Source organism: Populus alba, chromosome 11, assembly GCF_005239225.2.
Source record: "Populus alba chromosome 11, ASM523922v2, whole genome shotgun sequence".
Taxonomy (NCBI): Eukaryota; Viridiplantae; Streptophyta; class Magnoliopsida; order Malpighiales; family Salicaceae; genus Populus; species Populus alba.
Window position 1 is genome coordinate 21,787,079 of NC_133294.1, and position 15,509 is coordinate 21,802,587.

At 34.3% G+C, this 15,509-nt stretch overlaps 1 pseudogene; it reads right to left on the reverse strand.

Moving 5' to 3' along the window:
- Positions 1-562: 562 nt before the first annotated feature.
- Positions 563-14,639, reverse strand: LOC118040836 (subtilisin-like protease SBT3.6; annotated as a pseudogene).
- Positions 14,640-15,509: the final 870 nt, after the last annotated feature.

Genomic DNA, 15,509 nt, shown 5'->3' on the forward strand with positions numbered 1-15,509 from the left:
TTGCAAACCATTAATTGTTACCTCTGGAATAAAAAGGACTGGCATTAGACTATGGTTATCGATCATTCCTTGTAAAAAAAAGATAATAATAAAGGATTATAATGTCTGCTAGTAGCAGGGTAATTTCAGCTGTCAAGTTTGGTCCAACTTGACACCACAGTGACTATTGAGCATGAAATCTAGCATTTTTCATTCGGGAATACTATAACATCTCTGACTTTTAGAGACAGTAGAAGATTTTTCTTATGGTGGTAGAGTTGAGACCAGTATCTTAGGTGTAGCAACTACAGTTATGCAAAATGGAGGGTCAAACGAGACTCAGCATGCAGAGTTGAGAGGGCAGCCATTCATGATTTTTCTTGTGATTATGGCAAATTTGACATTGAGATTGAGACTAGTATTTATTTATTTTTAATCTATTATCTTTAAAGAAATTGCAGATGCCATCTACGATTTGAGAATCGCATATATCGTATACGACTTTACATTGCATAATGTTGCTTGTTTTGCCTATTAAGAAACAAATTGTCATATCCAGAGACTCGGAGGTCACTTGAGTAGTCATCTGTCATAAAATAAAGGAACATTTGAAATCCATCCTTTTATTTAGTCTGTTCATAGCATCCCACATTTTAATTATCAGTACTGTTTTTGAAGCATTCTGAAGAAGCTTGTGGTATTACGCACAGATCAACAAATAAAGCTGAAGAGGACTAAAGCTGAAAGTAGACTGAAAACATCTAGCAACAGAATTAGATGAACAAAAGGAGGGTCAATCAAGGATTTGTATATGGAGTTGACAGGACCAACGTTTTTGACAGTTCTTGTGAGGACCACTGGCTTGCTCAGGTTTGGAATGGTAATGGAAGGTAGATTCAGATCCAAAATAGAGGGTTTGGTACTTGGACAAGTTGTTACTTTTCCTACAACAAGAGAGATAGATGAGTTATTATAACCCACAGCACAGAGGTAATGTCTGTAGTCATCTGTGCCCATGTCATAAACAAGAACAGGTTCTGCAGCTTTGTTTGGGTTCACCAAGCCACCTCCAAAGTCGAATGGATCTGCCAGCTTCCCAGTGGAGCCCCGAGAAAATATAGGCTCCCCAAGAGGATTAGTCTTCCATACTGTAAAGAAGAATCATGACTTGCAATTAGCTCATATACAATGAACCAGAAATTGCAACAATCAACTTTGGTCATGTAACATTGTAACTAACAGGGTGTTCTGTTTATAAAGTGGCTATGAAGTGTACCAGTTGTGACAATTGCTGATCTAATAGCAGCTGGAGACCAGTTTGAATGAATTACTTTGAGAAGTGCCACGATGCCTGACACATGGGGATTGGCAAATGATGTTTCAGAAAGCATGGAAAAACCTCCATCCTCGAGAGGGCCTGCAACAGCAGCAGCAGCAGCCAATATACTTACACCAGGTGCTGCTATATCTTTGCTGTAGTATCATAGAAGCATTGATTAACATAAATTCCACCCATTAATGTCTAGATTTAGTTCGACTCACCAGGATCGTATGCTCTTGATACCCTCAGCTGCTTTCACAGCAGTTCAGAATTTGTGATCACAGTTGGTGCAGCAACTGTTGTGAAGCAAAGAACCACCTTTCCATCCACTGGAGTGTTATTAAATGAAAGGGACTCGCAGAGACTGTCAATGAGAAGTTTGAATTGTTAGAGACTTGTTTTGATTCCTAGAAATTTGTTCATGATGCATTGAAGAATAATCAACATGGTCCATGGTAAACACTGATGCATCACATCACATAACAATAATCAAAGTAGAATAGAAGAGAATAATAGTTTTCATTAGTAAAGACAATGTTAAGTCGTTAAGAAATGTATTTATATATATATATATATATATATATATATATATATATAAAAATAGTTTTCATATAAAAGTACAGAAAATGAAAGATGCTTAATAAATTACTTTGAATTTGGTTAAAATAGTAGAAGTTAGAAGCTAGGTTATTAGTTAGTATTTTGGTACCGTTTAAGACAAAAATAAAATAAATTATAAGGTCAATTGAGATAAAGAAAATATATTTTTTTGTTTTTTTCTGTTTTAAATTCATAAAGATTCACTTTAAAACCATTCCAAATAGATTTATTTTCTATTTTTATCTTTGTTTCTACAAATAAATACTTTTTATACATTCTATATTTATCTCCATCACTCCAATCTTTTTAATCATAAATATTGTTAAGGTTATTTCTTTTATTTAGAACTCTTAATTTATTAATGGAGGAAAGAGATTTTGAGAAAAAAAAAAAAAAGAGCTTGGGAGGATTACCTAAGAAATTTGTTAGTTATAGATAGAAAAAATAGGGTACAAATACACACTTAAAGCATGTTTGGGAACGCCGTTGAAACTGTGTTCTCTCAAATTTTAATTTTTTTTATTAATTTTTTTTGTTTTTCAGATTATTTTGATGTGCTGATGTCAAAAATAATTTTTTTAAAAATATAAAAAAAACTTGATGTATTTCTAAACAAAAAATATTTTAAATCACCACCACTACTATAATCACAAACACACCATTAGTCTCATAGTTACATAATCCCTTTAGTATAAGGAATCACATAAAAAGATCCCTGTACTTTTACATCTTTTTTTTATAACTTAGACTACAAATTGTTTTTTTTTTTTTCCTTTTAATTCAAGTTTTTCTCCAAAATTAATAACCTGTCTTTTTCTTTTTTTCTAGTCAGAATTTCTAATTTCACTTGCCAAAAACCATAATTATAAAATTTAACCCATAGATCTACCAAATCAAAGTTCCAAGTTATAGATTAAGGGATTAACATGAGGTAATCTAAACTTTAAATTTTATTAAAAAAAAACTCAAAAATAATGTGCTTTTGGTTTTTAATGATCTAAGAGTAAGTAATCTTGTACTTTGAAATTCACCAACTTATTATTATGTGTTTCATTTCACCAAACAATATAGCAAAGAGCCAAAAACAGCCATTTCCCCCCTTGTTATATCACATCCCAAATCAACAACTCAAAAGAAGGAACAAAGCAGAAAGAACGATCAGGCAACAGAAGACTTGAAGGTGTCCAAACGCTTGTCAGGTGCATGCTGCACTACAGCTCGCCACATTTCTTCATAAAATTCTGTATACGTAAAATTTCTATAGATTGCTGGATGATCATTGTCTATCAATTCCATAGCAGGCCCTACTATGGTATTGGATGATGGGTAGCAGTAGCTTGCAACAGATACACGCTCTCTCTCACAATTTAGAAAAACTTGGTGGTGCAAACTCTTGTAACGGTAATTACTAATTACCTGATAAAGAAAAAGAAGAAGCATATAGTTAGAGTATATATTGACAAAAAAATATGTGTTTTCATTCATTCTGATTAATAAATAAAGATTTTTTTTTCAATTCCCTTTTGGCTTGTATATTTAATTTTAACATTAATAATAGACATTTATAAGAGTGATGCATCCAAATAAAAAGGACAAAAAAAACCCTCAAAATTAATATGTCACATGTGTGCGGTGTCATAATATGATCATTCTCCTGAATCAAGATAGTCAAGAATGATATCAGAGGAAAGGACAAGGTACTCTTATTCTTTATAACTAGAAAAAAAAAATTTGCTACATAGTATTTTGGTCACTAGAAATCCTAACTGATAGAGTCTGGAAAAAAAGACTGATTGTGTAAACGGAAGGTATTAACACCTCTAACACACCTAACTTGAGGTAATTAGTATTGTTTAAACCTAACAGATTAAACACAAAAACAAACACAAAAAATAAAAAATTCTTAAACAAAATGAAAAAAAAAAAGAACATGAAGAACACCTGAAACAAAACCCAGCAACATGAACTCAAATCTAGACCATATTTCATGAAATCAAACGCACATAAAGGTTGCAAATCATTCAAGGATAAAAAGCTAAGGGTTCATTCACTTTAATTTTCATCAAATCATCATGATTTGACAAAAATGGATTTCAGTTCAAAACTGAAACCCTATGATTAAAAATCATTTTAAACATGTTATTCGTGCAAATAAATACTATATTATTGGTTAATCATGCATAAAGAAGGATTTTGTGCAAAGAAATAGGTTGAAATTAATCCAAATCAAAGGACTAAGAGAATGTTTTTCTCAAGAAGATGAAGAACATTGCCTAGAACTCAACCAAAACCTAGCCATAAAGCAGCTGCTGCCAAGCCCAAAAATCGGTATTTTTGGCATCTAAAGCATGTTTTCTTTATTCCAACAAGTCATAATATCATGCACAAACATGTTTCAATAAAAAAAAAACTAACAGAAAAAATCAAATAATTAAAATGAAGCATGAGATACCAAATCTAGAAACTAATAACTTAAAACAGCCTACATATTCATGCAATATAGATTCAAAATTGATTTTATGAACTTATTTTTATGTATGAACTAGCTCAACAAACTAAGGATAAACACCCTTACTTTAACATGCATAACTTCAACTAAACCAAAGCTAAAACAACATTTATATATGAATAAGAGAACTTAAATGGCAACTTGGATACATTAAAATATAAAGAAAACTTTAAAATAACTTCAATAAATATAAATCAAAGTAATAAAGAGATGAATGTAACATTGCTTGTTAAGCATTAAGAACTCCTTTTTATGCTTGTAAGTATAAACATAAAAAAAAAAAAAACTAAAAAACAACAACAACAACAACAAAAGCATGCCACAAAAGACCTACTTTTGGGTCTACAATGTATATCTAGAATAATTACTCTCTTTTGATTTTTTGTTTGGAAAGAATTGCCTCTCACAAGCTTACAAAGCTTAAAAAAACTTTTTGTTTTTGCTCTTGGACCTCTACCTTTCTATTTCTTATTGATATTATTCTTTTTCTTTTCTTTTCTTATCTTGTTTTTTCTTTCCCTCTTTTCTATCCAGCCCCTTCTTGATCTTGAGGGGGGTATTTATAAGGTTTTGGGAGGTCTTGAGTGTATTTTTGACCTTTTAAACTTGAAACGAGTGTTGTGAACCCTTGATAAATATCCATTGAAAAGCCTTTTTTATGTGAACATATGAAAATCAAATTGTATTTTGCATGATAATTGCGTTGTTAGGGCTGACTAAGTTGTCCAGTTTCGAGGCTTCATCAAAGCAATTTTGATGTCTTTGTTGCCTAAGATCACCTGAATTTGTTATAGGGACCCTTTTCATTCGAATCTATATTTACTTAATTTGAAGGTTTTTAGCTTCACATTCATTCATTCAAAAGTGCCAACTTGATCAACCCCAAATCTAAAAATTGAGTAATGGTTTATCAAGGATAAGATATTAGGGATTTTCATGGAAAAATTAGGATGTAAACATCTAATTTCATGAAAATAGAGTTGTAGAAGGGATGTTCCTCTTTCATTTGATTATTGTTAATTGTCAAGGAAGAAAATGAACAAAGACAGTCGTATGAGTTAAACCCTAGAATTTAAAGATTTTAATTTGGGATATGGAAAAATTTCAATTTAGTCCATGTTCTTCCAATTATGGCACATGCATCGTTAATTGATATAAAAACTTTTAATTGTATGCAATTTAACCCTTGTCAAACTTAATTATCACCCTTTATATTGACTATTTTTTTTCATTTTGATCCTTGGTTCTGAATTTATGCATTTGGTTAAATTTAAGCCCCTATATTCACGTGGCTTTTCCAGTTTAGTCCTTCATTTTGAATTTCTTCAATCAAGTCTTTAATTGCCTATTAAACTTTAAAATTTATGTAATTAAGCCCTTAATTTGACCAAATTAACTCCTAAAAATTGTAATTCGACTCGCAAACTTTAATTTATTCCAATTAAAACCTAAATTGTCTTTTAAAATTTTGTTTTCTTTCAATTAATCCCTTAATAAATTTAAATAAACCTTGAAAAATTCTATTTGAGTCTTTAAGCATCTAATTTTGAATTTTCCTTCTCAAATTGAATTTTCTTTTCTAATAGAGCCTTCATTAGTTAAAAATACACTGTCAAATTGTTTTTAATCTTGTATATTTGATCTTCCTAAACCAGTCTTTTGTCATTTCTTGAGTGTTCTAGTATAATATTCTCACTAATATAATTTTTTTATTTTCTTCCAATATTTTTTGATTTTTTTTTTGTGTTTTCTCTTTTCCCTTTTTTCTGATTTTTTTTTTGGTTTATGTGAGGCCTCAAATTGAAAATAAAAAAATGGACTCATAAAATTCCCCAAAAATAGGCCCAACAAAAACACTTATTGGACTCAGGCTACCTAACACCTAAAGAGCTTGGGCTCGGGCAAGAAACCAGAGCCCATGCAAGGCTCACACCCTGCTGGGCATGCTGTCATGTCTAGCATGAATGTGCACCTCAACACCCCCAGTGGGCTTGGTCTTCCACTCTTGAGCCCAATGTGATCGAGATTGGAAGCACACCCTAAGCCTAATATGCTTGGGTCGAGGCAGCGCGTTTAGATCTATTTCTTACCTTGAATGGGCCTGGACCCAACACTAGCCAGGGATTTTTCTTGGACCCCACGAAAGTTCCTCGGTATTTCATACTGATCCAATACAACTCAAAATATCATAAGGATAAAATTACACTTTAACCCCACCTCACCACAAAAGGATAAGATTCATGGGTTATAAATACACCATAAATCCTTCAAATCAAATGTTCATAATCCATTCATTCTCTATTGCATATATATTTTCAGAGCATCTCTTTATAGAATATTATTGTACTTTCTTTCTCTATAAAGTTACCGACTTATAGAGTCCCCACGTCCATCAAATAGGACCTTTTGCAGGCACCACCTGCTACTACCACAATTACTAGTCACCTGGTTTACCAGACACCACCTATTACTATCATAGATACCAATCACTTAGCTTACCAGACATCACATGCTACTAATTATCAACCCTCTAGGCTTTTCATATCATGTCACTATATATCTTAACTATAGAGCATGTATCAGATTGCTTGAACTAGGAGATCAACTAATTATCCAACACGTCAACCTTATTCCCAAGTATCTTGGATTTTAGGACTCATCATAGAATAATGTTAAATATTAAAAAAAAACTATGACTATAAAAATCTCTAATAATATATATGATTATGATCTCAAAATAGGATCAATTTATACGTCTCATGGATACGATGATTCATGTGTATCTTAATATATGTGTGTGTGTGTTCATCATTACTTTATATATAAAGTGAATCACCTGTAGTAGGTCTCCAACATGAACAACCAAGGTGTTTGGGATATGACCAACGTCCACCCATTTGCAATTGTTGAGAACCTTATATCCAGGCACATTGTCTTGCAGCAGAATAGTGATTATAGATGGGTCTGTATGAGGTCTGACTCCACGAGTAAACTCTAGATCTTGTTCTTGACAAATTGGATAATAGTTCATTGATATTTTTTGTCCATGGTTGTATAACATCTTGTCTATATAATCTTTTTCCAATCCTAAGCTCTCAGACATTGCCTCAAGAAGTGCAAATTCCACCCTTTTAACAATTGTACAATACTCCATAACATCCTTCCTGTCAACAACCAAATTATTTCAAATTGAGATCTAATTAAAAATATTGAAAAAACAAATTTTATTCTCTTTGTACCATTTTATTTATTCTCATTTTCTTTTACTAATATTTTCACCTTATAAAGAAATAAAAATTGAAAATACTATATATAATCATATAGTATAAGCCATATTTATTTTACCTCAATGAAGGAGGGTTTGCAGGCCATTCATTCACATAATCTTCAAAAGGGTAAGTCCTAAATCTTAAGGATTCCCTCGCTATAAAGACATTTTGGATCTCATCTTTAAAACCCATAAAAAGCTTGATGCTTTTGTTAGGGTCATTAGTGCAGAACTTCAACTTTTCTTGTTCTGGAAGTTTGAAGAATTCGCTCGTTGTCCCCAATATATTGTTCATATTCGTCTCTGAAATTCCATGGTTCTTCACCTGACGCAGCATGACATGTTAGAACAAGATTCTTAGCATATACAATTACCAATAAAATTTATAGTAACCCTACAACAAAAGAGACTTTAATCTAAACAAACAACTTTTAATCATGGTTATGAAACTCAAACATATTTGGAGGCTCGACCTGAAACCTAGTCCAAGTTAGGTTTCACAATTGATAGGATGAAAAATTAAATTTCACCTTAATCGATCCAATTAAAAATCCATTGTTTTTTAAATTTATTTTAAATAATATTATATTGGATTTTTAAATACTTTTTTAAAATTAATGTGACTTGAATTATATTTCAGGTCAGATTTAAAAACTATGATATGATTTTAAATAAAAAAAGAGAAATTATTTTTGTTAATAGCTCTTTATTTTTCTTTGGGGGGAGAATAATATTTAACAACACTTCTACAATGATAATATTTAGCAATTTCTGGACAAATTTCTTCACATCCTACCATTCTTGTTACATTTTTCTAACATTTTTTAATTCCAAAATTACTTACCTAAACGTTATTTAACCCTTAAAAACTATGTCAAAACTCGAGTAAATTAAACTCCTAAAAACTCTAGATTTAAAAATCAAATTTTGGTTTGTGTTTTAAAACGTCAAGTTGAATGATCATGATTGGAACTTAAAGTGATGTTTAAATGTTGAGGACATGATTTCATAGGTGAAAGTGGAGATTTTGGATGGCCGGAATATGTAAAATGGTGGCGAGTCAAAATTTTCCTCTTAAGAGTTTAAGGGAGTGCATGATAAAATATTATAGTTCAGGGATTATTTTGACATAAACAATACTTTAAGACAATATTATTAAACCCAGTAGTCCGATCCAGCAAGTGAACGTGTTTTTATGCTTCTAATTACTATTATTATTATTATATGCATGCAGCTTGCTGCTAATTATTACTACTACAATTTTTAACAACAATCAATTTAATCATGTTCAAAAATTTACAATTAATTTAATAAAGATCAAACACTAATTAACGTTAAGAAGTACAATCATTATACAATAGAAATTCGAGATTACTACCCATACATGCAAAATTTATAGATCACTACCAAAAGAAAACAGTACCAGAAAGAAACTATAGTGTTGGCATGCATGGCCAATTTGTTGGACAATCTCAGGGCGGCGAGGACCTTGAAGTTCCTCCATGTCAATGAGAGGGATGAAGCCATCTGATATATCAGCCCCCCAAGATGCAGCTAGTTCATCGTCAGCAAGTTGAGACTCCATGGCAGACATGGCTAGTGGCTACAACTAAATTGATGGCACACTTCTCTTAAATCTATCTCTTGTAGGTTCGATGGTGTGTTGCTCAGAACTGTTATTATATATGCTAGGTGTAGTTGTGGTTAAAGCTCAGAATCAATTCCCACCCACTATCTCCAATTTGCTTTTTTGCTTTTCTTGATTCCCATTGTTGCCAGAGGTAGTGCTAGTGAAATGTTGCAAACCATTAATTGTTACCTCTGGAATAAAAAGGACTGGCATTAGACTATGGTTATCGATCATTCCTTGTAAAAAAAAGATAATAATAAAGGATTATAATGTCTGCTAGTAGCAGGGTAATTTCCGCTGTCAAGTTTGGTCCAACTTGACACCACAGTGACTATTGAGCATGAAATCTAGCATTTTTCATTCGGGAATACTATAACGTCTCTGACTTTTAGAGATAGTAGAAGATTTTTCTTATGGTCGTAGGGTTGAGACCAGTATCTTAGGTGTAGCAACTAAAGTTATGCAAAATGGAGGGTCAAACGAGACTTAGCATGCAGAGTTGAGAGGGCAGCCATTCATGATTTTTCTTGTGATTATGGAAGGATTTTTCAAATTTGACATTGAGATTGAGACTAGTATTTATTTATTTTTAAACTATTATCTTTAAAGAAATTGCAGATGCCATCTATGATTTGAGAATCGCATTTATCGTATACGACTTTACATTGCATAATGTTGCTTGTCTTGCCTATTAAGAAACAAATTGTCATATTCACAGACTCGGAGGTCACTGACTCACTTGAGTAGTCATCTGTCATAAAATAAAGGAACATTTGAAATCCATCCTTTTATTTAGGCTGTTCATAGTAGGGGTGTTCAAAAAAACCGACCAACCGATTAAAACCGAGAAAACCGAGAAAAAAATTAACCGAAAAAAACCGAACCGATAGAAAAAACCGAATAAACCGATTAAAAATTTTAAAAAAATCACCCGGTCCGGTTCGGTTCCGGTTTAAAAAAACTTAAACCGATTGAACCGGACCAAAACCGAACCGGTTTAATTAAATCTAAAAATATATTAAAAAAAACATCAAAAAACCTAAATAATAAATACCCTTCCCTTTTCCCCAAAACCTTTCCACTTTCCTTTCCACCCCACTCACTCTTCCCCCTTCCCTTTTCCCAAAACTTTCCACCCATTCACTCTCCCCCTTCTCTTTTCCCCAAAACCAGCCCACTCATCCTCCCACTTCTCTTTTCCCCCTTCCAGCGATTGAGCCTCGTAGATACTCAGAATCAAGAGTCATGGCTATGTGAACTAAAGAAGGCTCGAAGGAGCGAGACTAACCGGCATTGTTGTTAAAACAGGACAGTCTCTCCCGTTACGATACTCCGGCGCTTCAGCGAATCGATACCCGTTGAGCACTTCAACTGCACAGCTATTCCCCTCCCTCGACGGTATTGAACGAATGCCGGAGAAAAGTAAAGGGAAAAGAACAACAACGATGAAGAATAAAACGTCGGCGTGTAGCCGAAAATGAACCATCTGGCTAGGCTTTTTTAAAGAGAACAAGCAAGGAGGGGCAGTGATTGTGATTCAGCCAAGTTTTCTTTTATTTAATTAGTTTCGGTTTTTCTGGTTTCTAAGGCTAAAAAAACCGACCCGAACCGAACAAAAAACCGGTTCGGTTTGAACCGGTTTTTCGGTTCGGTTTCGGGTTATATTAACAAGAAATGGTATTTTCCGGTTCGGTTGAATTTTTATGTTAAAACCGAACCGAACCGGACCGTGAACACCCCTAGTTCATAGCATCCCACATTTTAATTATCAGTGCTGTTGTTGAAGCATTCTGAAGAAGCTTGTGGTATTACGCACAGATCAACAAATAAAGCTGAAGAGGACTAAAGCTGAAAGTAGACTGAAAAAATCTAGCAACAGAGAATTAGATGAACAAATTATATATTTGAATAAGTTTGTGTGCTTGTGGTAAAAAAAGAAAAACACCATATTGTTTAAAGGATAATGCCATAAAACCTGTAGAATTCTTTCCTTGGAAGGCTAGTTCTTCAGTTATCATCCGTGTAGGACTGTATAATCTGTGTTCTTTTTTTTTTTTTTTTTTTTAACGTAGGTGTCCAGGCCAGTTTGAGTGTACCTCGACTAATCCCACGGGCCCTGAAATTAACGACCATGTAAGCCTCCAGTGGTCATCATATGAGCAACCTAGGGCTCGAACCTGAGACCACAGAGGGAGCAAATCTCTTGATCCCAAGCTCTTACCATTGGGCCACCACCTAGATGGTTTGTATAATCTGTGTTCTTACAGATATGGGACTTGTCACAGCATGTACACCATCAGTCCAGGTCAAGCTTCCAAAAAAGTACCCGGTGTTCACTCTGTGGTTGCTGGAGACAATAACCTTGAAGGAGGTTTGCCTTGATGGTGGAGTTGAAAGCCAAATATTTAGGTCTGACAGATAGAAATACCAAAAGGAGGGTCAATCAAGGATTTGTATATGGAGTTGACAGGACCAACGTTTTTTACAGTTCTTGTCAGGACCACTGGCTTGCTCAGGTTTGGAATGGTAATGGAAGGTAGATTCAGATCCAAAATAGAGGGTTTTATTATCCCCACCATTGGTACTTGGACAAGTTTGTTACTTTTCCTACAACAAGAGAGATGAGTTATTGATAACCCACAGCACAGAGGTAATGTCTGTAGTCATCTGTGCCATGTCATAAACAAAGAACAGGTTTCTGCTGCTTTGTTTGGGTTCGCCAAGCCACCTCCAAAGTCAAAATGGATCTGCCAGCTTCCCAGTGGAGCCCGAGAAAAATATAGGCTCCCAGGAGGATTTAGTCTTCCATGCTGTAAAGAAGAATCATGACTTGCAATTAGCCCATATACAATGAACCAGAAATTGCAAAAATCAACTTTGGTTATGTAACATTGTAACTAACAGGGTGTTTCTGTTATAAAAGTGGCCTATGGAGTGTACCAGTTGTGACAATTGCTGATCTAAATAGCAGCTGGAGACCAGTTTTGAATGATTACTTTGAGAAGTGCCACGATGCCTGACACATGAGGGAGTGGCAAATGATGTTCCAGAAAGCATGGAAAAAAAACCTCCATCCTCGAGAGGGCCTGCAACAGCAGAAGTAGCAGCCAATATACTTACACCAGGTGCTGCTATATCTAGCTGTAGTATCATAGAGGCATTGATTAACATAAATTCCACCCATTAATGTCTAGATTTAGTTCGACTCACCAGGATCGTATGCTCTTGATACCAAGATAAAAAGAAAACAGTTCACGCCTTCAAAATGGCAGGAGCAATGGAATTAGGTCCTCTGCGAGAAAAGTAGGCTACCTTGGTTGCCACAGGGCTCCCCATAAGTGTTTTAGAGGGACTTATTTTTACTACAGGAGTTCTGCGAGGCCAAACAAGTTAGAAATGCCCAATCTTATGTGAATTTGGTGATATCAATACCACTGTAGACGATTCTAATACCTGGTGGAACGAATGTAGAACAACATCAGGGTACCGAGCTCATAGTCCACGACAACACATGGAAAGTCATTGTCGCCTGTGGCTAATGTATACGTATCACTTGGATTTCTAGCAACAATCACCCCCACACCCTCAGCTGCTTTCACAGCAATGCAGAATTTGTGATAACAGTTGGTGCAGCAACTGTTGTGAAGCAATGAACCACCTTTCCATCCACTGGAGTGTTATTAAATGAAAGGGACTCGCAGAGACTGTCAATGAGAAGTTTGAATTGTTAGAGACTTGTTTTGATTCCTAGAAATTTGTTCATGATGCATTGAAGAATAATCGACATGGTCCATGGTAAACACTGATGCATCACATCACATAACAATAATCAAAGTAGAATAGAAGAGGATAATAGAGGGTTCAGTCCCTGACTTACCCAGCTGTTGATGAGAGGATTCTCAGGATATACCACACCAGTAAAACCAACTTCCTCCCCAGAAACTATGGCTTGACCCTACCAGAATTCCCAAAGAGCTTATAATTTGCCTCTGAAATTTTCTACACACTAATCACACATATCGAATGATCTGAAGATCATACTATCGAAGTATACTAGCTGCAACACATCATAAAACGTACTTGTATGGTTATGTTATTCCGAAGTGTTAGGGGTGTTGGAAAGGACCGATCAGTGGTAGTAGCTGCCACAGTTATAATCCAGGGTGCTGTGTTCTGTTCTGTCTGAGCAGAAGGTCCGGTTACAGTAAGTCAACTCCATCATGGATTGCTTCATCAAAAGCTCTCGATATATCAGCAGACGAGACATTTCCTGAGCCCCCCACATTCCACCCAACCTTATACATAGCTATGTGAGCCCGAGGTGCTGCACCGCTTACAACACCTTTTCCAAATCCCTTGTAGCTTGCATTCCTCACAAAAGAGCCAGCAGCAATGGAAGATACATGTGTCCCATGTCCATTAACATCTCTAGGGGATAGATAATGAGGGTTTTCAGTGGTGTTGAATGGCCTTATGTTTTCGACTTGAAAACCATCAATAAACCACTTTGCTCCTATTAGTTTCTTGTTACAATCTGTTGTGCCATTAAATAGCTGTCCTGATTCACAATGACCCTTCCAGCGGGCCGGAATTGGTCCAAACCCTTCATCATCAAATACTTTTGACTCTGGCCATATTCCTGTTAGCATTTCAAGACTGTTAAAACTTCGTTGCTTGCACACATTTACGTGTCCCAGATAAATACCTGTGTCCAAGATACCAATGATGATTCCCTCACCCTCGTTAGCTTTATGTAGAAGATTAGAGGGTGACTGAGTAGAGAGGCCAAGGTAGTCCCAACTTCTAGTTGTTTGCACCACATGAAGCTGACTGCGTGTGACATGAACAACTCCAGGTAGCTCTGAAGCGTCAAGAGCAGTCAATGTAATGACAATTGCTAGAAAAGATTTGAGCATATAATGCACCATTCCATTTATTCTGTTAGTAATTATTAGCTATAAATGAGGAATAAATCACTTTAATACTAAGTACCCGCAATTTTTTGTGTTTGAGCCTCTGTGATCTTAGCTGCAAACCCTGAGAAACCATGCCTGTAAGTTGTTCCAGCCATTGGGAACTAAAAATGATAAACAGCACTAACATTGGAGCTGTTCTACTCTTATTTCTCATGGAAAGAGTGTCCATCATGTATCTAAATTAAAAGGGGCGATGGTAAATGTACTCTCTAGAATTAGCATGATTTCATGATGTCTACTGCAACTCCCCTTGCAATAACAAATTCGTGCAAGAAAATCCTGTTATCTACTATGTGAAATGTGTGACAGAATATGGATTACAAAACAAATTAAAAAGGTTGAAATATAGAGGCTTCTTGACCTTTCATTTGTTGAGTAGAGAATAAATTCATCTAACTTGGAAAAGTAAAATGACAGAGGCTGCTAAGAATTTTATTTTTTTCTTGACTAACAAAAGTCTAAGAACTCATAGTGAAATTTTCTACAGGTTATTGGTCTACAGAAAGCAGTATTTCTTTTATTACTTGTTTCACAGAACCCTTCTGCCAAACTTTGTATCATATTCAGCCAATCTACCATTTTGTGGCCAATCAAAATCAATGAATTCTTATTGGATTGTCACAACCCAATTTATTGGCCCGTGACCGGCAACGCAAACATGGCACTTCAATGTGCCTTACCTACTAAGCCTCAGAACTTATACATTAGATATCATAAAATAGCACAACATAAAATAAAATATCCAAAGATAAAGAATTCAATAAATAAATTAAAATTCAACTTTTTCATAAATAATTCAAAATCAATTTAAATTATAATTAAAATTATTCTGAGTATTTATGAATAACAAATATAAAATAAATTAATGATCTTAAGGAACAAACAAGACATATCAACTCAAGAAACAAAAATAACACGGTTAAAATATCTTGTTACTGAAACTGAACTAAAATCCTGAAATAATATAAATGAAGAGATGAGTCCAAACACTTAATGAGAAATAATAATTATAATATATGTTAATATATATTTTATAATAAGTGAAAACGGTTATATAAGTTAAGTACCAAACAAAACATGTATATCAAAGATATCATATTAAATGGTGTAAAAAAAATATACATATCAGAATTACATATGATCATATTATTGATATTCTACTCGTTAGTTGGGAAATATATGTATAAAAAAATTATGGGAGGCTAATCTGCACAATACTAACATTT